The sequence below is a fragment of the Pelodiscus sinensis genome, chromosome 26 (genome assembly GCF_049634645.1).
Source record: "Pelodiscus sinensis isolate JC-2024 chromosome 26, ASM4963464v1, whole genome shotgun sequence".
NCBI classification, from domain to species: Eukaryota; Metazoa; Chordata; order Testudines; family Trionychidae; genus Pelodiscus; species Pelodiscus sinensis.
The window spans coordinates 20902399-20926990 of record NC_134736.1 but is presented as its reverse complement, the minus strand read 5'-3'; the positions used below and the strand labels follow the sequence as shown (position 1 = coordinate 20926990).

The 24592-nt window shown below is 53.1% G+C and overlaps 9 non-coding genes across 9 annotated transcripts; 4 read left to right on the top strand and 5 right to left on the bottom strand.

Moving 5' to 3' along the window:
* Positions 1-800: 800 nt before the first annotated feature.
* Positions 801-874, top strand: TRNAT-UGU (transfer RNA threonine (anticodon UGU)). The gene has a single exon. It is a non-coding gene; the product is annotated as a tRNA-Thr (tRNA).
* Positions 875-4549: 3675 nt separating this feature from the next.
* TRNAS-GCU (transfer RNA serine (anticodon GCU)) lies at positions 4550-4631 on the bottom strand. Its single transcript has one exon. It is a non-coding gene; the product is annotated as a tRNA-Ser (tRNA).
* Positions 4632-5783: 1152 nt separating this feature from the next.
* TRNAK-CUU (transfer RNA lysine (anticodon CUU)) lies at positions 5784-5856 on the bottom strand. Its single transcript has one exon. It is a non-coding gene; the product is annotated as a tRNA-Lys (tRNA).
* A 2906-nt stretch (positions 5857-8762) lies between these two features.
* TRNAR-CCU (transfer RNA arginine (anticodon CCU)) lies at positions 8763-8835 on the top strand. Its single transcript has one exon. It is a non-coding gene; the product is annotated as a tRNA-Arg (tRNA).
* A 2110-nt stretch (positions 8836-10945) lies between these two features.
* Positions 10946-11019, top strand: TRNAM-CAU (transfer RNA methionine (anticodon CAU)). Its single transcript has one exon. It is a non-coding gene; the product is annotated as a tRNA-Met (tRNA).
* An 812-nt stretch (positions 11020-11831) lies between these two features.
* On the top strand, positions 11832-11904 carry TRNAS-GGA (transfer RNA serine (anticodon GGA)). The gene has a single exon. It is a non-coding gene; the product is annotated as a tRNA-Ser (tRNA).
* A 956-nt stretch (positions 11905-12860) lies between these two features.
* Positions 12861-12942, bottom strand: TRNAS-AGA (transfer RNA serine (anticodon AGA)). The gene has a single exon. It is a non-coding gene; the product is annotated as a tRNA-Ser (tRNA).
* A 3561-nt stretch (positions 12943-16503) lies between these two features.
* Positions 16504-16576, bottom strand: TRNAR-UCU (transfer RNA arginine (anticodon UCU)). Its single transcript has one exon. It is a non-coding gene; the product is annotated as a tRNA-Arg (tRNA).
* Positions 16577-17312: 736 nt separating this feature from the next.
* TRNAS-GCU (transfer RNA serine (anticodon GCU)) lies at positions 17313-17394 on the bottom strand. The gene has a single exon. It is a non-coding gene; the product is annotated as a tRNA-Ser (tRNA).
* Between the last annotated feature and the right edge of the window lie 7198 nt (positions 17395-24592).

Sequence of the window (24592 nt, the reverse complement as noted above, 5' to 3'; positions counted from 1 at the left end):
TCTTTGCTCCCTTTGGCTTCCTGCTGTGGGGACATGGCCAAGCTCAGCTGAAGGAAGCCGACTCCAGGTACATATTGAGGATGGTAGGAAAAGCAGACACATTGGTCAGGCACCGCTGGTTTCAAACACACTCAGCCTCACCTACAGCTGGGAGGCAGTTTGCAGTGAGCTGAAAAGAAACTGGCTAACAGAACCAAGGCTCAGGATATTTCTGGGTCCATATGTGCAAACAGCTGGCAGTCAAGCTTGTTGCCATTGTTAGGAGTGTGATCAAAACACAGGCCTTACTGTGAGCAGGATTCATGACTGCACAATGAAATACTTTTGGATTTCTAAGCCAACTGCTTAACCACTTGGCCATCATTACTACAGGAAAGCTTCACCTATATTTATCTGTGAAGAAAAAAAATGTTACTTGATCTATGGCCAACTCAGATGCCTACAGGGCAAAGGAATTCTCTCTTAATTCTGTGCCCTCAGGAAGGGACCAACCTAAAGGAGGCCGGGCCCCCACCTGGGGTCTCCAACCCAAACTGTGAGACCCAAGGGCTTACAATCCAGACGATTAGTGTTTGCCGCACTTTTCCCTCCCCTGAGCACCGCTAAATCTCAAGGCCAACTCCACAGTCCCAGCAGCTGGGGGAGATGTGCATGTCAGAGCCTCTGCCCACTGAGCTGTAGCTTTCTGTGCCCAGGGAGCCAGACACCGCCAGGGGAAATGGGGATTGGCTGCACTTTGGGAGTCAAAGGTGTTGTCTGGGACCATATAATAGATCAGTTTTAGGTGCAGGCCTGTAGAAGGCACCATGGCTTAGCTGGCTAAAGTATCTGTTTTGTAAACAGGGGATCCTGGGTTCAACTCCCAGTGGTGCCTTGCTATGGCCTTCACTCACATTTTCCTATGTCCTCTTGGGACACAGAAGAGGCCTCCCCAGGCCACGCATGGAACTGCTGATTCAGGAAAAGGCTGATTTGAGAGGCTTGTTAGGGAGAAGGAAACCAGAAACCTGGAGCGGGTGCAGAGGTGACTGGCACTGGCCAGGCAGGGCTCTGACTCCCACTGTAAGTCCCTGGGTACCACACACTGGCCAGTGAGTCCTGCTCCATGGTCGTCCCAGTGCTCTGTCTGTGAGAGACGTACCTGTAACTCCCTGCTGGGAGTGTGGGCCCTGCCCTGCCTGGTGGGAGAGGGGACAAACACAGGCCGGTTGACAGGGGCTCTGACACTCCAGCATCGGGGTTGTCCAGCCTGTCAGCCGGATTCAGACCAGGCCGGTCGGAGCCTCTCGCGCTCACCAAGGGGAATTCTGCACTTGCTGCCTTGGGAGCCAGAGTCACATTGCAGAGCTCCCCCAGGGCTGTCCCACAATGTCTCCTGCCCTCGGCAACGTGGCTGCGTTTTATCCTTCCCCTTCAGTGACAACTGCCCATTCCCCGCCAGCCCCAGACCCTGTGGGACCTGCTCCCTTCCCCACTAGCAGTGAGCGCCAGTGCGGCTCCCTGCTGAGGCTGCGGCTGTGGGAACAAGCCCCTGGCTTTGGGAGGGAGATGAGATGTCAAGGTGTTGAGTTTCACCTATGGCTAGTGTGGGGGTGACTCACACTCTGGGGGCAGTTGGAGGTGCCTCCTGAGAGCTGATTTTCAGAGGGGTGTGATCAGCCCTTCCTGTGTTTCTGGCTCCTTCCAAGGGCTTGAATCTGGCACCTAAAATTGAGGAATGTGCATTTGGAAGAGCAAATTTCTGTCTCTTTCTCATCCTTGGTGTCCCCCAGTAGCCTAATGGAAAAAGCAGTGGGTTCAAGTCCTATTTGGCTTGACAGTTTTGATGTTTCCCTGTAGATGTAGAGTCTATTTGACTTCCTCTTTGCCATGTTATCTGTGAGATGTTTCAACACTGGGCAAGTGTCCTCAGGAATTCCCATTTTCCCCGGGCCAGGACCCCTCAGGAGCAGACAGTGACTCTGGTGTTAGGCGCAGACAGGAGGAGAGTGTTTGCTAAAAGCTGAGCTGTGCACAGTGAGGTCACTTGCAGAGATGCTGACGCTGGCGTCTCTGTATGCGCCTTGGCACCTGTTACCCATCGGTACCTGCCACGTCTCAACCCCCTGTCAGCGCCCAGACAGAAGGCCAGTGCACATGGAGCCAGCGACAGTAGCGAGGGAGGCGGCTGCAGCACAATTCCAGGCCTGGGGCACATTGAACAACTGTTTGAAATATTTTTAAAACAAAAAATATGAAAAACTTTAGGCTCCATCTACACTGCAGGCTTCTTGCCCAAGAACTGTTTTGGGCAAAAGTTTTTGTCCAAGAGCACATCCACACTGCTATTCACTTCATCACCAAAGCAAGGCGAGATAGCTTAGTTGTTTGAATGTTAGTTTACTAACCCCAGGGTTATGAGCTCAATTCTTGAAGTAACCATTTAGGGAACTGGGGCAAATCTGTCAGGGATGGTTCTTGGCCCTTCCATGAGCACAAGAACAGAACTAGCTGACCTCTCAAGGCTCCTTCCAGCTCTATGAGGTGGTTTATCTCCTTATAAAGAGCATGCATGGACAATCTCTTGTGCAAGAAAGCTCTAATGGCTGTTTTAGCCATCTTTTCCAATGGTTTACTGCACATTTTCTTGCACATGAATGCACATGCAGGGTAAACACTTGGCTAGTTTTTGCACAAGAACTGCCATTCTTGTGCAAAAAGCCCACAGCAGAGACCATAGACATGCAGTGTGAAAAACCTCACAACAACAAGCCCACCCCAGCATGTTCTATTGAGATTTGAACTCTAATTGCAGACTCTAAAGTCGGGAGAGCTGCCCCTTACACCATGGGACCAACATGACACAATATGTGGGGGTACCTGGGATACTCAGTTTTCTGGCTGGCCTCTGCACTTCTGGTTTCCCTCCTGCTGCTTCATCTCTCTGGCTACATCTACACGGCTCATTTATTTGGGAATAAGCTGGTCTTGAATAGTGATTACAAAATAGCTTATTTCGAACTAGCACATCTACTCTGCAGGGAAACCTCACAATAGTCTGAGGCAGGCTCCCCAGTGTAGACGAGCTGTCTCGATTTAGAGCCCTGGGAAGAATAACTCAGAATGGCCCTGGGGAGGGGCTAGTTCAAACTAGCAGCAGTGGCGCATCTGCACAGACCTTATTTTGAAACAGCTAATTTGGAACAGGTGTTATTCTTCGTAGAATGAGGTTTGCAGAAGTCGGAATAAGCCATCTGTTACTTCAGAATTATTTCAAAATAACGGAATTGCTGTGTAGACTCTTGCATTGTTATTGTGGAATAACGGCCATTGTTCCAAAAGAACTTTTGTGTGTGGACAGAACCTGCACAGCCCAAGAAATGTGATTGGCAGCTCCTGCCCACAATCCTTTTGTCAATTTAAGTGCAGGGCTCTGAAGACATAGACCCAAGATAACGAGCTTGGTTGCTTTCTGCTAAGGCCAGGCTGGAGGGAAAAGATTCCCTCCTTCAATCCAGAGTTCAAACAGCAACCTAAGGATCACTTGCCAAACACACACTAAAGTCCTCCGCTCTGCCAGCTGAGCAATTGAAGGTGCCTGAGCAGCATTAGTTTTTCCAGGTTGTCCCTTCTGCAAGTCCCAGGACAACTTTTCCTCCAAGTAGATGGCATTGCTGATGAGGGGCAGAGGAGCACAGGGGCTGTCACAGGTACTTCACATGCAGACAGACCCCCTGAGTGAAACCTGAGCTAGATCCATCCATGTCACAGCAAAAGGAAGAAAGTTGGGTTCTTCTCATGTGTCTTCTTTGTTCCAGAGTCTCTAGGGGTGCGGCATCGAAACCTTTTGTGCTGGCCGTAATATTTTTCCTTTATTTAAAATGAAGTTTGATCAACTAACATGAGACAGTTCAAACGCTTAATCGTTTAATGATTTAAGTTAAACTTTTCTCCCCAGCTGCAGCCCTAGCAAAATGGCTGGGGTGTGATTATGTCATTAGTGGCGAGTGTCCATTAGTAACCAAGAGTCCATGGAAAGGTTTGGGGAGGGCAGGGGCTCAGCAAAGGGGTGGGGTTTTGGGGAAGGGACGGGATAGATCCTGGCTTGCCCTGACATTTAATAGTTGACCTTGGGGGCATGTGGCCCCCTGAGCAGCCTCTGATGTTCCCTGTTCCCTGCGTGAGCCCCAGAACCAGCCCTGAGTGACAGAGGCAGGGAGAGCAGTTCACACATGCCAAGGGGCTGGACATGAGCCTGCAAGGCAGCAGTGACATCACAAGGAACTTTTTCAGCACCTCAGCTCATTGGCTGGGAGGCAGTGACCTCACAGAGTGTCCTTGGAAACAGCCAGGTGGGACAGGCTGCAGGGCTGGGGCATCTCAGAGACCCCCATGGCCTGGCTGCCTGGAATCTCCTTTGTGAGGTTTCCCCTTGAGGGCAGAAGGGATTGAGGGTCCCAGCTGGGAGTGTCTCTGTGGAGATTTCCCCTTTCCCCAGGCTGCAGTGGGAGGGGCTGGCACTGAACTGAAGAGAGAGCTGGGAGAAGCAAGAGGAAGGGCTGCAAACACCCGATGAGGATGGGATTCGAACCCATGCATGCAGAGCACAATGGATTAGCAGTCCATCGCCTTAACCACTCGGCCACCTCACCTGAGCTGTTAGGGTTTGTTACCAATTACCCAAAGTCCTCACTGCCAGGAACCTTTGTGCCACTCTCTGGCTGGCCAGGGACACCCAGGGTAGGAAGGTTTTGGCTTTTCACAATGTTCCCTGGGCTGTTATACAAAGCTCAGTGCTCGTAACAAACCCAAACAACCCTTGACTACATCTACGCTGCAGGCTTCTTACACAAGAACTGTTTTGTGCAAGAGTTCCTGCGCAAAATGTCTTGTGCAAGAGCACGTCCACACTGCCATGTGCTTTTGGGCAAGAATGTCTATGGCAGTGTGCACGCTCTCTTGTGCTGGAAAGCTCTGATGGCCATTTTAGCCATAGGGATTTCTTGCACAAAAAAATCCTGTTGCCCATTCATACTACCTTGTTGTGCAAGAGCTCTTGCACAAGAGGATTGATTCCTCATGGGGAGAGGAATAACTCTTGCCCAAGAAGCCCTTTTCCTTCATTTTGCTGTAAATTTACTTGCACAAGAACGCACGCGCAGAGTAGATGTTCCTCAAGTTTTTACACAAGAACGGCCATTCTTGAGCAAGAAGCCTGCAGTGTAGACATAGCCCCTGGGTGCCCAGAGAGGGGCTGTCTAGTCACAGTCTGGCTCGGCGCATGCTCTGCAATGGGAAGATGTCCACGGAGCAGGCAGATGGCAGCGGCACACGGCTCTGGTGGGCCCAGCATCCAGAGGAGCGTTTCCGATATGAGTGTTTACTGACAGCGTCCGTCTCTGGTCTGATTTTACAGTGTGGTGAGACACTGGCACCCACCAGCATGGATGGGGTGGCTGGAGGGAGTGGCTGGCGGGCGCAGTAGCAAGTGGCCAAGGGAGAGAGTGAGTCTAATTTGCATATCTAATGAGCCACCATTGTTGTGGAAGAGGCTCTTGCGCCAGAAGGTGCAGGGGACAATCAGCGGGCGGAGGGTTATTTTTTCTCCCCCCTGGGCTGATGTGGCTAGAACTGAGGAGAAGAAAATCCTCTTCCCTTCTCCTCAGAAGATGGAAATTGCAGTTTATTCTCTCTTTGGTTCTACTAAAGCTGGACCCCAGGACTAGACTTTTTCTTTCTAAAACCCTGATGAAAGGTGAGAGCCAATTGCTCACAGGCTAAGAATGTGAGTTAAGGAAGAGCACTGCCCAACATGGGGCTTGAACCCATGACCCTGAGATTAAGAGTCTCATGCTCTACCAACTGAGCTAGCCAGGATGTGTGGGAAAAGTTTCCTACTATCCCATCTCAGGAGCCAAGTGTTCTCCACTGCCTGACTCAAGGCTCTTTCTTGCCCCTAATGTGGGGTTCTGGTCTGTGGAGAGGTTTGAACTCGAACCCCACTCCCGACACACCCACTTCTTTCCCCACAAGGAACGGCCCCATTTCCATCTCTCCAGGGACAGGAGAAGGGCTCTGGCCCGTTCTCTGCAAAATGCTCAGCCTGTTTCATTTTCTGCAGGAACGAGTGGGATCCATGAGCCCTGTTCCCCAGTGAGAGGTATGTGTCCTCTTCCCCCCTTTCCACAGACACAGCAGGCCAGGGGGCTATGAGCCTCCAGAGGCCCCTTCCTACTTGGCCTCCCACAAAGCTGGGGTGAAAAGCTGCTAGACCCCAGAGGTAGCAGTATTCACTCCCATCTTCTCCTGCCCGTGCCCTGGTACTGAGGGGCCGGCCCCTTTCCTGCTGCCCCAACTCTTATTCCCACAATGCACTTTGTGCAGGGGCCCTTGGTCTTTCTGCCAAGGTGCGTGGCTGGCAGCCAGGACTCAGGACCCTTCCCCCAATCTCCCCTCTGACCTGCTCACACTGTCTGGCTACCTCCAGCACGGGCTGAGCTCAGAGGTCAGGTGGGTGACCTGCCCTGCAGCTGTGATGGCATCAGGCCCTTCCCGCCGGCCTGCTCCGTCTGGAGATGGAGCTCCAGTGGCCTCAGACACCCAGCAAGAGGAACAAAACTCTCTTATTAAACCTCAGGGCATGGAAGCTGAAGCACCTGAACCTTGTAACAACCACCTGAGTCTCAGTAGGTCCCACTCTGAGATTTGAACGCACATTGCAGGACTCAGAGTCCTGAGTGCTGCCCCTTACACCATAGGACCTATGATGTGAAAGTGCAGTGGGCACCTCTGACTCTCAGCTCTCAGACTGGCCTCTGCTCTCCTGGCTCCCTCCAGCTGCTTCATCTCCCAGGACTCCCTGTAAGAAATGTGTCACTTTCACCCCTGGGAGCAGCTCAGCCATGCAAAGGGGCTGCCTGGGGCAGGACATTAGCCCTGGAGGGCAGGGGTGGGTGTGGCAGTGACATCACAAGGGCCTTTTGCAGCCCCTCAGCTTATTGGCTATAGGAGGTTGGGAGGTGATGACCTCACAGAGAGTCCATTACAGTGGCCAGGTGGACCCCAGCCCTCCTGGGCCAGGCCATGGCAGAGGTAGCAGGATTCACTCCCATCTTCTCCTGCCTGTGCCCTAGTGCTGAGGGGCCGGCCCCTTTCCTGCTGCCCCAACTCTTATTCCCACAATGCACTTTGTGCAGGGGCCATTGGTCCTTCTGCCAAGGTGTGTGGCTGGGAGCCAGGACTCAGGAACCTTCCTAAAATATAGAAATCCCCCGCCTCCCCTGGGGGCCAGGTGAGTGACTTGCCCTGCATATGTGACAGCATCAGACCCCTCCCACCCGTCTGCTCAGTGTGCAGACCAAGCCCAAGGGTAGCACCTGGGTTGTGTGTTACACAAAAGCCTCTTGTTCCCTGCCCAGTTCCCAACATTGGCTGCTAATGCTCACTTCCATGAGGGTGTAGCTCAGTGGTAGAGTCTCTGACTGCAGATCAACTGGTCCTTATCTCAACTCCAAGTGCCCCCTTGGAAAAAATTCCTTCTAGTGTAAACATTTTCCTTTCCAGTTCCATCACACTCTGGCTTTACATTGCTTGAGGTTCTTGACATTAATAAGAACCCTTAATGCAGATCTACTCAACATTGGGATCCCTGGCAGCCATAATCAAAGGCATTTAACCAGGATGGACAGGGCAGGTGTCCCCAGCTGGTGTATTCCAGAAGCTGGGAATGGGCGACGGGAGGGATCATTTAATAACTGTCTGTCCTGAGGATTCCCTCGGGACAATGAAATTGGCTGCTGTTGTGAGACAGGATCCTGGGCTAGTTGGACAACTGGCATGGCCCAGTCTGGCTGCTTTGATGTTTTATTTGGTTTCTGTTCTTGTCCCCTCTGGGCAAGGGAGAGGGACCCCTCATCCTGCGAAAGGCTAGTGCAGGTGAGCAAAGAAGCATGTGTCCTGTGTCCTATATTGTATTATTGTAGTAATAAACCTTTAGATGGCAGATGCTAAAGGATTGGCTCAGCGTGATTTGTGGGTAAGATCCAGAGGGTAAATTGACCAGGGATCTGGCTTAGAGGTGAGTTCAAGGGGAAACCTCACAAAGGAGATTCCAGGCAGCCAGGCCATGGGGGTCTCTGAGGTTGCTCTATGAGGTCACTGCTTCCCAGCCAATGAGCTGAGGTGCTGTAAAAGTTTCTTGTGATGTCACTGCTGCTTTGCAGGCTCATGTCCTGCCCCTGGCCAGCCCCTTGGCATGTGAGAGCTGCTCCCCCTGCCCCCTGCCCCCCTCACTCAGGGCTGGTTCTGGGGCTCACACAGGGAACATCAGAGGCTGCTCAGGGGGCCACATTGCTAGGCCAGGGGCCCTCCTGTGGGGCTGTGAGTGTCGCTGTCCCTGCTGTACAGACAGGGCCATAGAGTCTCAGGAGGCTGCAGTGGTGGGAGACACTTCCCTGGTTTCGGGAGGGAGACAAGATGTCAAGGCCCATGACTTGGAGCCAGCTACAGATACCCACGAGGAGCAACGGTAGTTCGAACTAGGAACGGGGTTCGAACGAGCGGGGATTTAAAAATGGCAGCGCCACGCTTATGCAAATGAAGCCCGGGAAATTCAAATCCCAGGCTTCATTTGCAATTGCGGTATGCCTACATTACCCGGCTAGTTTGAACTAGCGGAGTGTAGACATACCCTGGCTTCTTCAAAGGGGCTTCATTAGGAGCTAAAAGTTGAAGAAGGGACATTTAGAAGGGTGAATTTCTTTCCCTGGCAAAGTTTTCTGTGTGCCCCAGTGGCCTAATGGACAAGGCACTGGCCTCCTAAGCCAGGGATTGTGGGTTCAAGTCCCATCTGGGGTGACAGTTTCTTTCACTGACAAAGAGTTTACTCTCTTCTGCTCTCTGAAACAGTTAGCAAGAATGCTGCACAGTTGCTGTCTTCCTCACTGTTCCAGGAACAGAGTGAGTTTTTCCCTGGGCACCAATATTAAGGTTGTGTGCACCTGTTTGTTTGTGAGCCCCCCTGGCACCCATTGGCTCCTGCTGAGGGGTGGAGGGTCCCCTGGTCCCATAGCTCCTCCTGGGGAGGGGTGGAGGGACCCCTGGTCTGGTATTTCCTACTGGGGTGGGTTGGAGGGACCCCAAGCCCTATAGCGGGTCAGAGTCCTGCCTGGCAGGATACAGTTTCAGTTTTTCCCTGGCGGATGCTCCAGACATGAGGGATGCCAGTGCACTGGCCCAGCCCGTGCCGGCAGTGATGGTTTTTATACATGCAGGGAAATGCCCCGGCTTCTCCCCCTCACAGAGCTGCTGCCTCTCCAGGAGGCGGATGAACTGCAGGTGCGGGACAGCTCCCTGCCAGCAGGGACAGCAGCCAAGGCACCAAATATCGCTGGGTCTGCAGCCAGTGTTGGGAACTGGGCAGGGAACAGGAGGCTTTTGAGTCACACACGTCTCAGGTAGGACTGTGACTGGTCCAAGCAAGGAATGTGTCTTGGGGCTAGTTTAGTGACACCCCAAGGCCGTGTCTACACAATGGCTGTGTCTAGATTGCATCCCTTTTCTATCAGAGGTAGGGGAATTAGCTCAAGTGGTAGAGCGCTTGTTTTGCATGTGAGAGGCAGTGGGATCGACACCCACATTCTCCAGTGATAGATATTTGCTTTTTCCTTGTTTTACAGGCAGAGACAACAAGGGGGCTAAGTGCTTCTAGGGGCCTCTTTGCAAAAGGCAGGGGACTGGTTTCTGCAGTGCAGTGGGTGTCTCGTTTGCCGGGCATAGAAAAGTTCCCTGGCTAAAAGCCAGACAGGCAAAGTCCTGCCTGTAACACCCAGAGGAGGGGATTCACTTGCCTGGCGAGGGCAGGAACAAACCAGCTCTTGGCTGCCAGCTCTTTGCACATCTGGACACAGAAGTATCCTGAGCCTTGGTTCTACCAGCCAGTTTCTTTTCAATTCACTGCAAACTGCGTCCCAGCTGTAGGTGACGCTGAATTCACCTGCCTGGGGAGGGTGGGAACAGACCAGCACTTGGGAGCTTGGCTGCCAGCTGCTTAGCACATCTGGACACAGAAGAATCCCAAGACTTGGTTCTGCCAGGCTCCAGTTTCCCCTCTTCTGTTTCTTTTCAGCTCCCTGCAAACTGCCTCCCAGCTGTGGGTGAGGCTGAGTGTGTGTGAAACCAGCTGTGCTTTGGATGATTTTGTTAATTGTTTAAAAAGCCTCAGGCACCTCTTCTGCCTGGGGAGGTGTCTGGAATAGATGCCTAGTGTGACATCACCCTGGGGTTTTACCCCTTTAACCTCACCCACAGACTCCTGACAAGTCCACTCCTGTGTCCATCTCCGCCTCAGGCCAAGTGTTTGCATGTTTCATATCGAAGGAAACTCCTCCTCCCTTTTTCCTGACAGTCCTTCCTGAGCAAGCTTTACCCTTCTGTGCCAATATACCAATAAAGTGTATTATCCCACCACGTCCCTGTGATACCAACTTCTTCCTGCTTATTACCCATAGTCCTGTGTGTCTGTACCAGCATCTAAGACACAGATTAGATTTTGTTTCCCAGTGGTCCCGCGTCCCTCCTTTATCTCTGCGGTTACAGCCCCTGCTCTCTCCCATTTCTGGCCCATCCCCCAGGTGTCCATGTTGTTCACTTACCTCTGGGCTTAGGGCACCTGCCCCCGTCAAACCTAGTTTAAAGCCTCCTCACTAGGTTAGCCAGTCTGCACCCAAATACTCTTCCCTTCCTCCACAGGTGAACCCCGTCCCTGCTGAGCAGCCCTTCCTGCAACAGCATCCCATGGGCAAGGAAGCCAAAGCCCCCTGCCCACGGAGCTGTAGCTTTCTGTTCCCAGGGGGCCAGACACCGCCTGGGCTCAATGGCTGGAGGGAAGTGGGGAACGGCTGCACTTTGGGAGTGAAAAGTGTTGCCTGGAAACATAAAGAGCCATTTTAAAGCAACTTCAGAGGAGGGCACCATGGCTTAGCTGGCTAAAGCACTTGCCTCATAAACAGGAGATCCTGGGTTCAAGTCCCAGTGGTGCCTTGCTGTAACCTTTGCTCACATTTACTTATGCCCTTCTGGGACACAGAAGAGGCCTCCCCTGGCCACCCATGGAACTGCTGGTTCAGGAAAAGGCTGATTTGAGAGGGGTATTGGGAAGAAGGAAACCTGGAGCCCCTGCAGAAGCTACTGGCAAGGCAGGGTTCTGACTGCAATTGCTGGGACAGGAGAGCCAGCACCACACACCCTTGTCATTCCTTCAGGGGGTCAGGTCAGGGCCTAGAGAGCCTGAGGGAGTAACCACTGCAGCTCCTGCAGCCATAGAGAGTCAGGGTCTGTGGGCATCAGGTGCTTCTCACCTGTTGTTTCCTTCTTCCCAACACTCCTCCCCACTCAGCCTTTTCCTGAACCAGCAGTTCCATGGGTGGCCAGGGGAGGCCTCTTCTGTGTCCCAGAAGGGCATAAGTAAATGTGAGCAAATGCTGCCATTGGCCACAAACAAGCTTGAAGCTTGGAGCAGGGCCCAGACATGAAGCCTTTTCCTCTACAGCTGAGAGACACAAAGGGCCCAGCAGCCCCTTCTCTCAGCTGTGCGTGGGGGCAGGGTGAGCAGGGAATCTGCCTGAGGCTTCTTGCTGCCATGTTGGGTGGCTTCATGGGCTGGATCCAGCCCGCTGGCCTGTATTGCCCAGGCCTGGCTTAGAGGGAACCTTGGCTCTGGGCTGTGGGGGAGGGGCGCTGTGGAAAGGCCAGTCTGGCCTTCCTGGGCAGGGCATGACGACGTCCACTTTGTGCAGCCCGGCTGCCAAACATCCCAGACAGAGAATTACAGGCCAGACAGGCCTATTACCACAGCCAAAGTAGCTCATTGGGGAGAGCGTTAGCCTGGAAATCTGAAGATCACTGGTTCAATCCCAGGCTTTGGCAGGTGCTAATAGGGGCTAGTAACTTCAATTGTTAATGGGTTTGCTTAGAGCTGTCATCACAAGCTACTCTGTAAGAGGAAAGTTGAGCTACAGCCTAGGTATCCATCCTGTCAGGGAGAAAGTATGAGGGCTACACTTGCAGGAAATCAGGTGGTACCCTAACAAACACTTCCTGTTGGCCTGGCTGGAAAATGGCACCACATGTTGTTAGCACCAATGTGACCCCCTGGGCTTGAGGAGCCCTAGAGTTGTCAGGCAGCTCTGTCTTCCCAGACTGGGGCTGTCTGTTCCTTGCTTTACTCAGCCTGGGAGTTGGGCTTATCCCAAGCAGCAGGAGCTGTGTTTACTGGGGGGGGCACAAATCAGAGCAGAACCCCCATTCTGCTTGGCTTTGAACTAGGACCCTTTTGCACATTAAGCAAACATGATAACCACTACCCCACAGAAACAGAAAGATGCTTGTCAGTTTTTTTCAGTACATTCACTTGGACAAATATTCTGTTACTAATTCTTTGCCCAAGGCAGAGAAAAAGCAGGGAACAAGACCCCCTCCTCTCCCCCCAATACTTTTCTAGACCCTTTGCTTCCAATACGGGGGGGGGGGGGGGGGCTGTGTGCCTCGAGAGGAGTGACCCACATCATATCCCCAGCATTTCTGCCCTTCATGAATGGATCTTTGGGGGCAGGCCCAGATGCTCCATCCTCTCACTCAACTCCTATCACACATTAGAGCAGGGCAGCCCCCAGGGGTAGGGCTGAGCCATGGGGTGCTGGGCAAGGGGCAGAGGCTGCAGGAGCTGAGAGTTTCCCTAGAGCTCAGGGACCCATAAAGAGGCATCATGCCCTGTGTGTCTCTCTCGGAAAGGTGCAGAAAGGGATTGACTGGGGACAGGGAGAGTGGCTCAGAGGTTGTGCAGCTTGTTGCCCAGGTTAGGGGTGTGGCCAAAACACAGGCCTCGCTGTGAGCACGATTCAAACCTCCGCAGGGAAACCCTATTGGATTTCTAGTCCAACGCCTTAACCACTCGGCCATCACAGCTGGGAAATCAAGAGTGCCCCAGGGCCAGGGAAACTGGTAAATAATCCCAGTGCCCAGGCCTGACGGCAACTGCTCCACAGAATTCACACAGCAAACCTGGCTCCCAGAACACACGGGGAGCTTGGGGGCTCGTTGCTGAGCCAGGGGGTTAAGCATCAAACCAGGCCTCTCCTGTGGGGCTGTGAGTGTTGCTGTCCCTGCTGTACAGACAGGGCCATGGAGACAGGGAGAAGTTCACTGAACAGGCCAAGGTCACCCAGCGAGTTAGAGCCCAGCTCTGCCCCCAGCTCCCTGCCCCACCCACCGACGTGCTGACTCCCTGGCTGCCAGGGGCTGTTTGCATTGGCCTCTTTTGTTTTCTTTTCTGCTGTGACACATTGGGACAGTTGGCCAGGGCGTCCCGCAGTTGCCATCTCCCTCTGTGCAGGTGCTGTCCAGAGCCCCGACTAGCAAACGCTGACAATGCTGTTAGGTCCAGACCAGAGGGGAGTGTTTAATGGTTATTTCGGAAGAAGGGTTTTCTCCCCAATTCCTTAACCTTGGGTCTGACTTGGTCTAGGATTCAGGAGTGGGAAGGTGGCCTTTCTCTGCAAGGCCATCAGCCATTGGGCCATATGTTAGATAATTTCATGGAGGTTAGGTCCATAAAAGCTATTAGCCATGGGTAGGAATGGTGTCCCTGGCCTCTGTTTGTCAGAGGCTAGAGAGGGATGGCAGGAGACAAATCGCTTGATCGTTGTCTTCGGTCCACCAGCTCCGGGGCACCTGGTGCTGGCCACTGTCGGCAGACAGGCTACTGAGGTAGACGGCCCTTTGGTCTGACCCAGTACGGCCGTTCTTATGTTTTTATGTTTATAAATGTCCGCATTCCTCCACCTGGACTGCTGGGCCTGCAGAGACTCCCCCTCGGATCACAGCTCCAAGAGGGTCTTTATCTCTGGCCCAGACACTGACAATGTCCAGTATTTCTGCCCCTTGCTTGGACCTGTGATGTGTCCCTGAAGGGGTCTCTGGGGGCTTGTGCCTGTGACATGGCTCTCCGGAAGGCAGACGTGCTCGATCTTAGGCAAAGGACCCAGAAACAACACTTTACGGCAAAAAACACAAGGACGCTCTTGGTCCGCATCCCTGGGCTACAAAGAGTATCCAGAAGTCACTTCCCCACCTCTCCCTTGGCTGCTCTAGAGCTTAGCCCAAAGTCCGATAAACTCAACTCTCCCACCCAACAACCTCTGGGACTCCTCTCCCGCCCGGCTCCTCACACCACGGAGAGAGCAGGGCAGCCACTACCCCAGCGTCACCACTTCTGGTCTGTGCCTAATGGCCAAGAAGTTCTGCTTTCCCCAAACCACACAGGCACCCTCTCGCCTCTGGCCAGCCTCATGGCAGACGTGGGCTTCCCTCACTAATTTTCCTAAAAGCTTTCCAGGCAGGCATTGGTGGTATAGCAGTGAACAAAACTGCCTTTGAAGCAGTTCACCTGGGTTTGATTCGCAGCCAATGCAGTGTAAAGAAGGAGCATGAAAGCTTCTTGCTGAGCCCTTATTTGAACCCTGCAAAAACAGGCACAAATGGGTCCTGCAGCTGCCTCTCACGGCTTTTCATCCTCTCCAAGAGCATGCACAGTCATGCAGGGCTTCCCTCACATACCCCTGCCGCAATTCCTTGACCTTGGCTCTGACTTGGTCTAGGATGTGGGGGTAGGAGGGAGGTGGCCTTTCTTTGCAAGACCATTGGCCATTTGGCCAAAAATGTCCACATTCCTCCGCATGGACTGCAGAGACCTGGGCATTATTAGCATGAAGCTCTAAACAGCTGAGCCAGCAGGCCCATGAGTAGCCCCACAATAGAGGGAAGAGAAGAGTTTTCCCTGCTATTGGGGAAAGGAGGCCAGACCAAGGGCCTTTTAGCCACTGGGGCTGTGCAGACTGGAGCTTCCTCCTATCATTTTTCTGGCTTGTTTTTGCTTCCCTGTCCATAGCAGGCAGCTAAAGGAGGGGGGCAGGGGTAGAACAGTCACCACAGCAAACATATCTGTAGCCAGCACAGAGCTTGAACCCATGACCTTGGCATTACTAACGCTACACACTGACCAACTGAGCTAGCCAGCCAAGTGAAACACAGCTCACAAATAGCCCTTTCAGAAAGGCGTGTCCAGCAGCTGAAGGGATGTCTCTGCAGCTGCCGAGGGCTCTTCTCTGACAGGGCCACTAGCGACTCACTGTGATGTGGGCTGGCTCATCCAGCTGGTTTGAGGTTTGGTCAAGGTGGCTGGTGGTCTCTCTTGTGCGCTGCTGAGGAGAAAAACGCCCTGAGCAGGACCATAAAGACCAATTTAAAAGAGAATTTAGAGGGGGGCACCAAGGGGGCAAGAGTCAGAGCCTAGCAACTTCTGGGACGCAGAAGAGGCCTCCCCTGGCCACCCATGGAACTGCTGGTTCAGGAAAAGGCTGATTGGGGAGGAGTGTTGGGAAGAAGGAAACCACAAGCCTGGAGCAGGTGCAGAGGCTGCTGTGACTGGCACTGGCAAGGCAGGGCTCTTGCTGCAATTGCTTGGACAGAAGAGCCAGCACCACACGCCCTTGTGATTCCTTTGGGTTGTCAGTGTCCAGAGATCCTGTGAGTGCAACCTCTGCAGCTTCCACAGCCATGGAGAGTCAGGGTCTGTGGGCATCAGGTGCTTCTCACTTGTGGTTTCCTTCTTCCCAACACTCCTTCCCAATCAGCCTTTTCCTGAACCAGCAGTTCCATGGGTGGCCAGGGGAGGCCTCTTCTGTGTCCCAGAAGGACCTGGGAAAATGTGAGCAAAGGATGCAACAAGGCACCACTGGGAGTTGAATCCAGGCTCTTATGTTTACAAGGTAGGTGTTTTAGCCAGCTAAGCCATGGTGCCCTCCTCTGGCTGGTGGATGAAACTGCTCTATGGTCCTAGACAACGCCTTTGACTCCCAAAGTGAAGCAATTTCCTTTCAGCCCTGGCACTGTCTGCAGCTGAGCTGCACAAAGGAAGATACAAGAGCCCTGGGGGGGGGGGGGGGGGGGGTCTTTGCCGGATGAACGTGCCTGAGGAAAGACACTGGAAGTGCAACAGACACACAAAAGGAGCACGAGGGACAGTTTGAGTCTCCACCCCACCAAGCCCCACCAGGCAAACTACCCCATGGGCCTTGCCGGCACCCAGCTCAGGGCCTGGGGATTTCCTGGGGATTTTCTGTCAGTTTTCCAGACCAAATAAGTAGCCCCCCACCTCCCGTGCTCTGGAGTCGCTGCCTCTCATGGGCCTTCTCAGCCTCCACTTTGTCTCCAGACAGACCCTGCTCTGCTACAGCCACCTCCTCTCTCCAGCTGTGATTCCTGGGCCTTCTAGAGGAAAATGCATCCTTTCATTCTCACTTTGAATCCCTGGGATTTTAGCACTCAGATCTGCACCTAACACCAGCATTGGCTAGTGAGGGGTCTGAACAGCTTGTGTAGAGAGGGGAACAGCAACTGTGGAGCAGCCTTGCCAACTACTTCAGAGAGCAGAGGAATGTAAACTCTTTATCAGTGAGAGGAAACTGTCACCCCAGGTGGGACTTGAACCCACAATCCCTGACTTAGAAAGCCAGTGCCTTGTCCATTAGGCCACCAGGGTACACAGAACAAAATGCCAGGGACAGAAATTCACCCTTCTAAATGGCCCTTTTCAATTTTAGATCCTGATTAAGCCCTTTTGAAGAAGCCAGATACAAGGAAGGGCTGATCTCATTCCTCTGAAAATCAACTTTCGATAGGTATTGGCAGCAGCAGGCTCCAAGTCATGGGCCTTGATGTCTCGTCTCCCTCCCGAAACCAGGGAAGTGTCTCCCACCACTGCAGCCTCCTGAGGCTCTATGGCCCTGTCTGTACAGCAGGGACAGCAACACTCACAGCCCCACAGGAGGGTCCCTGGCCTAGCAATGTGGCCCCCTGAGCAGCCTCTGATGTTCCCTGCTTGAGCCCCAGAACCAGCCCTGAGTGACGGGGCAGAGGGGGAGCAGCTCACACATGCCAAGGGGCTGGCCAGGGGCAGGACATGAGCCTGCAAGGCAGCAGTGACATCACAAGGGCCTTGTGCAGCACCTCAGCTCATTGGCTGGGAGGCAGTGACCTCACAGAGGGTCCATGGCAACAGCCAGGTGGGACAGGCTGCAGGGCTGGGGCATCTCAGAGACCCCCATGGCCTGGCTGCCTGGAATCTCCTTTGTGAGGTTTCCCCTTGAGGGCTCCATCTCCAAGTGTCTCTGTGGAGATTTCCCCTGGCTGCAGAGGGAGGGGCTGGAGCTGGCAGGGTTACAGGAGGGGCTGGTACTGAACTTCTGGGAGAAGCAAGAGGAAGGGCTGCAAACACCCGATGAGGATGGGATTTGAACCCATACGTGCAGAGCACAATGGATTAGCAGTCCATCGCCTTAACCACTCGGCCACCTCATCTGAGCTGCTGGGATTTGTTTCAAATCACCTGAAGTCAGCACTTCAGGGAACCTTTCTGCCACTTGCTGACTGGCCAAGGACACCCAGGGCGGGAAGGTTTTGGCTTTTCACAATGTTCCCTGGGCTGTTGTACAAAGCTCAGTGCTGGTAACAAACCCAAACACCCCCTGGCTACATCTACCCTGCAGACTTCTTGCTCAAGAACTGTTTTGTGCAAGAGTTCTTGTGCAAAAGGTCTTGCACAAGAGTGTCTCTGCACTGCCATGTGCTTTTGCACAAGAAAAGTGCTTTTCTGCAAGAGTGCACATGGCAGTGTGGACGCTCTCCTGTGCAGGAAAGCTCTGATGGCCATTTTAGCCATAGGGTTTTCTTGAGCAAGAAACTGCTGTTGCCCATCCACATTGCCTCCTTGTGGACGAGTTCTTGCACAAGAGGGCTTATTCCTCGTGGGGAGAGGAATAACTTCTGTGCAAGAAGCCCTGTTGTCTGATGCTGAACTATAAATTTACTTACACAAGAAGGTACCTGCAGTGTAGACGCTCTGCAAGTTTTTACACAAAAGAGCACTTGCTCTTGTGCTAAAAGCCTGCAGTGTAGACACAGCCTGAGAGAGACAAGTAAAGGAAGTGGCCAGAGCCTCCCCCCAGCAGGCTGGCCCTCAACAGGACGGGCACGTCTACACAGCACCCTCACCTCGAAGTGAGCTGTGACGTGTGAGCTGGCTGCCCGGGACCCCAGGGGAAGGTCTGTGGGGAGTTTCCAAGGCAACAACAACTACAAAGTTTCATAATCTACACTCATGTGACTGTGATTGATTCCTCCACTAACAAGTGTCTCTGAAGGGATGAGAAATGCAGGGCCCAGGTGCAGGGAGCCGGGTCACATTCTGCTGCCTGAGTCTCAGTCCTGGCTGAAGCCTGGCGACAGAGAGAAGAGGCCAATGCAAACAGCCCCATGGCAGCGAGGGAGTCAGTACGTGGGTGGGTGGAGCAGGGAGCTGGGGGCAGAGTTCAGCTCTAACTCACTAGGGGTGCGTCCCATAGTTCAAAATAATCAATGCGCCTATTTTGAAATAGCTTATTTTGCAATTTGGTGCTGGCTACACAGCACTTATTTCGAAATAAATCGCTATTCCCAAACCCCTCCCTCCTCCTGCCATGCAGGGATGTCGGAATAGCGAGCCCGTTATAGCTTGAAACAAGGGGCTTGCTCTTAAGATGCATCTGTGTGATATGAGCGCCGTGTCCTAGAGCTCCGAGCTAGCCGGCCCCCGGGTGTCAGTCTTGCAAGTGGCCCTTTCAGAAAGGAGCTTTGGGCAGCTGCAGGGATGTTGTGGGCTCTGGAACAAGGTGGGGGAGGCAGCAGGGCCTTTTGCAAGCAGGGGGATTATCTCAAGTGGGAGAGCGCTCGCTTAGCATGTGAGAGGCAGTGGAATCAATGCCCCCGTTCTCAAACTACAGCTCAGTTTTTATCCTTTAATTTCAGTGGCCCCCTCCCTCTTCCTACCTCCTCTCCCAAAAGAGACAGACCCCCAGCAATTGCCATGCTGCAAAGCAGAGAATGGAACTATCAACCTCAGCAGTCTGTCAAGCTCTGTGGTGCAATGGAAAGCACATTGGCCTTCTAAGCTTTAATGGTTAATGCAAGCCCAGCTAGACATTCTAAGGTTGTGGGTTCAAGTCCCACCAGAGTCACTTTAGCTGCTTCCTCTTTTCCAGGATGCAGCTATTACAGACCAGGCAAACCTTAGGCTGACACTGGGGTGGGCTGGCATCCAGGCAATTCCCAGCAGACCCCAGTGAGGATGGAGGGAAGGGCTGGTTCTTGGGGTTGGGCTTGGGGGTTGTTCTGAAAGGCTGCAGGTGCCTTTAGACTATTTTGTCCCTCCCTGTCTCCTACTAGTGCTGAGCAAAGCAACACTCAGGCTATGTCTGCACTGCACTGCTCTTCTGGAAAAACCTACGCACATTTCAAAACCCAATTTGTGCAGCTTTTTCTTCTGCTTTTTTTGGAAGAGGCTTTTCCGACATTTGGCCTGTGGACACTGGGCAAGTCACACAAGGGAGGCAGCAGGCAGAACCTGTCCAATACACCAGCCTCCCAGGGCAGGGGAGGCCAAGCCACAAGCCTCCAACAGCTGCCTGGCCTGACTCATCTCCCTTCCCCAGGCTGGCACCAAGGGGCATTCTCAGCTGATGTCACCCCACTCTGTCACATGGGGAGTTGGGCTCATCCCAGGCACAGGCTGGTCAGCAGCAGCTGCACTTACCTGGGCACTCAGGGGAGCAGCAATGAGAGACAACCTTGTGCTTCCGCCCGGCTTCAAACCAGGGATCTTTTGTGCATTAGACAAATGGTACAACCACTACACCAGAGAAGCAGATCTTGCGGCTAGAACTTGGCTGACTGTTCTGTTCCTGGCTCTTTCTAACACCCTGCTCTGCGGGGGAGGGGAATGCACCTTGTGAACTCACCCGAGCTGCCAGCTCCTCATTTCCTCACCAGCCCCTTGAGATTTGAAGCTCAAAGCCCAGCTGCCTTCCCCAGTGGGAGCAGAAAATGCTCATGGAAGGGCTCACACGTTGTCCCCAATGCACTGGCCTGAGAGACTGCATTCTTGCTGCCTCTGGGTGCACCCAAATACCCCTTCTGCTCCCCAGCTCACACCCCTCATGCCACACTTGGTGCCATGAGAACAAAGCTTCCAAAGGGGTTTGATTTTCCTCCATCTCCCCTTGCTGCGGCGCTAAGAGAAATCTTGAACCCGACCCCTTCTCCTGTCCCTGGAGAGATGGAAATGGGGCCGTTCCTTGTGGGGAAAGAAGTGGGTGTGTCAGGAGGGGGATTTGAGCTTAAACCTCCTCACAGACCAGAACCCCCCATTTGGGGCAAGAAAGAGCCTTGTGTCGGGCAATGGAGAACACTTGGCTCCTGCTATGCTGTGATGGGGTGTCAGAAGCTTTGCTACTTGCATCCTTGTTAGCTCAGTTGGTTGAGCAGAAGATTTTTAACTTCCAGGTTGTGGGTTCAAGCTGCATGCTGGGTGATGCTCTTCTTTAACTCTCAGTCTACAAGAAAATAGATCTCAACTTTCGGCAGGGTTTTAGAAAGAAAAAGTCTAGTCCTGGAGTCAAGCTTTAGTAGAACCAGAGAGAGAACCAACTGCAATTTCCATCTTCTGAGGAGAAGGGAAGAGGATTTTCTTCTCCTCGGTTCTAGCCACATCAGCCCTGGGAGGAGAAAAAATAACCCTCCGCCCACTGATTGTCCCCTGTCAGCTTCTGTAGCTTCACCTCCTGCCACAGCAGCTCCAGCTTTGAGCTACAAATCTCAAGGTGTGGGGGCCTGAAAGTTTTATTCTTTTTATATTTGTATTTTAGGTTTAGTAATGTAGCCATTTAGGTATCTATCTCCTCTATTTCCTTGTTTAAAAGTGTAGTGCTGAAAATAATAGAGTTTTGCTATTGTGTCTGTGTTAATGAGACTAGAGGAATAGCAGGTTATTTCGATATTTCGTGCTGTGTAGACACCAAAGCGTTTTCAAAATAAGCTCAAAACGACAACTTCTGTAGCTCAAATTGCGTATCATATTGCAACCCTCTGTCTATGCTGCACCCTAAACTTGAAAACAGATGCTACATCAGAGCTCTGTCTACACTACAGAGAAAACGCTTTAGCCCAGAGAACACAGCTTCTCTTCCGACGTGCTTTTTGGGCATCCTTTTGTAGCTCATTTTATGAGGAAGAAGGGATGTTCCAAAAAAGGATTTTTTCCCCCAACATTTGGCTCAGTGTAGACAGGTCAAATGTTGGAAAAGCCTCTTCTGAAAAAAGAAGCAGAAAAAGCCACGCAAATCGGGGTTCACAATTTGCGTAACTTTTTCCAGAAGAACAGTGCAGTGTAGACATAGCCTGAGTGCTGCACAATACTGGTACGAGACAGGGAGGAACAAAATGGTCCAACGGCACCTGCAGCATTTCAAAACAATCCCCACCTTCATCCCCATGTACCAGCCCCTGCCCTCATTGGGGACTGCAGGGAACTGTCTGGACTCAAGCACACCCCAGTGTCAGCCTAAGGATTGCCTGTTCTGTAAAAGCTACCCTGGAAATCAGTGAGCAGCTAAAGTGACAGTAGTGGGATTTGAACCCCCAACCTTTGAGCAATTGGCCTGTGGGCACCCCAACTTAGATAACCAACACACTTGCTATTGCACCACAGAGCATGATGGGCTGCTCAATTTGCTCTCTCTCCTCTCTTTTTGCAGCATGGCAATTGCTGCAGGAAAAGGAAGGGGAGCCACGTCTGTCTTTTTCAGAGGAGCAGGTAGGAAGAGGGAGGAGCCACTGAAAATGAGGGATAAGGACTGATCTGTAGTTGGAGAATGTGGGCATTGATCCCACTGCCTCTCGCATGCTAAGTGAGTGCTCTACCACTTCAGCTAATTCCCCTGCTAGTGAGCATTGCCCCTGCCTCACCCCCCCTCGTTCCAGAGCCCACAACGTTCCTGCAGCTCCCCAAGGCTCCTTTCTTAAAGGACCACGTGTGAGACTGACACCCATGGGCCCCTTGTTTCAAACCATAACGGGCTCGCTAAGCCATGGTACCCTCCTCACCAGCGGGCTGTAAAACTGTTCTACTCTATGGTCCCAGACAAGACCTTTGACTCCCAAAGAGCGACCATTCCCCATTTCCCTCCAGCTTTCCCACCCTGGCGGTGTCTGGCTCCCTGGGCACAGAAGGCTACAGCTCAGTGGGCAGAGGCTCGGCCATGCACATCTCCCCCAGCCGCTGGGACTGTAGAGTTGGCCTTGAACTTGGGCAGGGTTGAGGGAAGGAACAAGTGCAGCAAACATTGATCACCTGGATTGTCAACCCCCTTGGTCTCAGGGTTTGGGTTGGAGTCCCCAGGTGGGGGCCTGGCCTCCTTTGATTTGGTCCGTTCCCGAGGGCACAGAATTAACAAGAGAGAATTTCTTAACCCCACAGCAATCGGAGTTGGCCAAGGTGTTAGTAACAGAATTTTTCTCCACATTTACGTACAGGAAACAAACCTCTCAGTGCTGTGATGGCCGAGTGGTTGAGGCGTTGGAGCAGAAAGTCAATGGGGTTTCCCTGTGCAGGTTCAAATCCTGCTCACAGCGACGGTGTGTGTTTTGGTCACACCCCTTCCTAGGGCAACAAGCTACCCAAGATCTGAGACACCCTCCCCTTCTGCCCCTGTCAGAGAGATGCCTGGGATGGTGCCGTGTGCTGGGTTCCTGAGGTCTCAGGTAAACTCTTGGCTCCTGCCACCACTGCATGGCTCAGCCCTACTCCTGGGGGCTGCTCTGCTCTGGAGTGTGAGAGGTCGGGGAGTCTAGTCTGGGCCTGTCCCCAAAGGTCCATCCCTGCAAGGGGGCAACGCTGGGGATGGGATGTGGGTCACCCCTCCTGCATCACAAAGCCCCTGCCACCTTCCCAGTGTTGGGAGCAAAGGTCTAGAGAAGTAGCGGGGGGAGGGGGTGTCTTATTTCCTGCTCTTGCTCGGCCTTTTCTCCAAAGCATTGGCCAAGAGTTAGTAGCAGAACATTTGTCCAAGTTTAAGTCCAGCAGAACTTAAGGCCTTCACAGGTGTTTCTGTGGTGTAGTGGTTAGCACATTTGTCTAACCCGTGCAAGGTCCCTGGTTCAAAGCCAGGCAGGAACACTGGCTCTCCTCTTATTGCACCTTCCCTTGGTGCCCAGGTAAGCGGAGCTCCTTCTGCCAGACCTGTGCCTGGGATGAGCCCAACTCCCACGTGACAGAGGGGGTGACATCAGCTGAGAATGCCCCTGGGTGCCAGCCTGGGGAAGCCAGATGAGTCAGGCCAGGCACCTGTTGGAGGCTTTGCAGGACTGAGTAGGCCAGAGATCTTGTAGGAGGAGGCCCCAGCTTGCACAGACCCAGCGGCTAAAAGGGTCTTGTCCTGGCCTTCCTCCCCAGGCCTGTTGGCAGCAGCTCAGGGGCAAGTGTCTTAGATTAAACAGCTGAAAATCCCTGGTTCTATCCAGGCTGTGGCATGTCTGGAAGTGCAGCAGGGCCTCTCTCTACCTCTTGATGTGCTAGTGTCTGTGACGTCCCCTCGTCCATTTCTGCACGGCCTTGGACACTCATGTTCCTCTGATTAGCCCCCAACCCTTCCTCAGAGTCACTGCTGCCTTGGCTAAAGGCCCCTGTGGCTGCTAGATGGATCTAGTCACATGTAGATTTACTGAACACACACACCCCATTGGTTGCTTGGAACCAGATCAGTGCATGTCACTGGCTCAGGGGTTTCTCTCCACAGTGCACTGCAGAGAAATCCCTTGTTTGATAACAGGCCTCAGGGAGCCCAGAGCAGAGGGAGCTGGGATTCTAGTCCCATTGATCCTGAATCCTGACTTCTGTATTCTGAGCCCTACCTCGCCTATATGCCCCCCAAATCCCTTCCCTGAGCCTCCCACTCTCCTCTGTAATTTCTTACAGGCACTGTCCTATCACAACCCCTCCCGCCACTTCCTGCCTTGAGCCTTCCTATGCCCAAGGGGTGGTGCCCAATACAACAGTCCCTCTACAAATGTGTCACTTTCACTCCTGGGAGCAGCTCAGCCAGGCAAAGGGGCTGCCTGGGGCAGGACATTAGCCCTGGTGGGCAGGGGTGGGTGTGGCAGTGACATCACAAGGGCCTTTTGCAGCCCCTCAGCTTATTGGCTAAAGGAGGTTGGGAGGTGATGACCTCACAGAGAGTCCATGACAATGGCCAGGTGGGACAGGCTGCAGGGCAGGGGCCAGATCAGAGACCCCCCATGGCTTTGCTGCAGGGATCTAACCCTTGAGATCTGCTCCTGAGGCCAGAGAGAGAATGGGAGTCACAAGAATGAGTGTGAGGAGGAGCCTCGTTGGAGCCTTCTCCTTTCCCTCCGCTAACTGACCTAGAAGGCAGACATCCCTGTGGCGAAGGGAAGAGTCACAAAAAGTCCCAGCACAAGAAGGCAGTATGGATGGGCAACAGGGGTTTCTAGCACAAGAGAGCGTTCATACTGCCATGGACGTTCTTGTGCAAAAGCACATGGCAGTGCGGATGCGCTGTTGCACCTAACAGTTCTTGCGCAAGAAGCCTGCAGGGCAGATGTAGCCAGGGGGTGTTTGGGCACTGAGCTTTGTACAACAGCCCAGGGACTGTGAAAAGCCAAAACC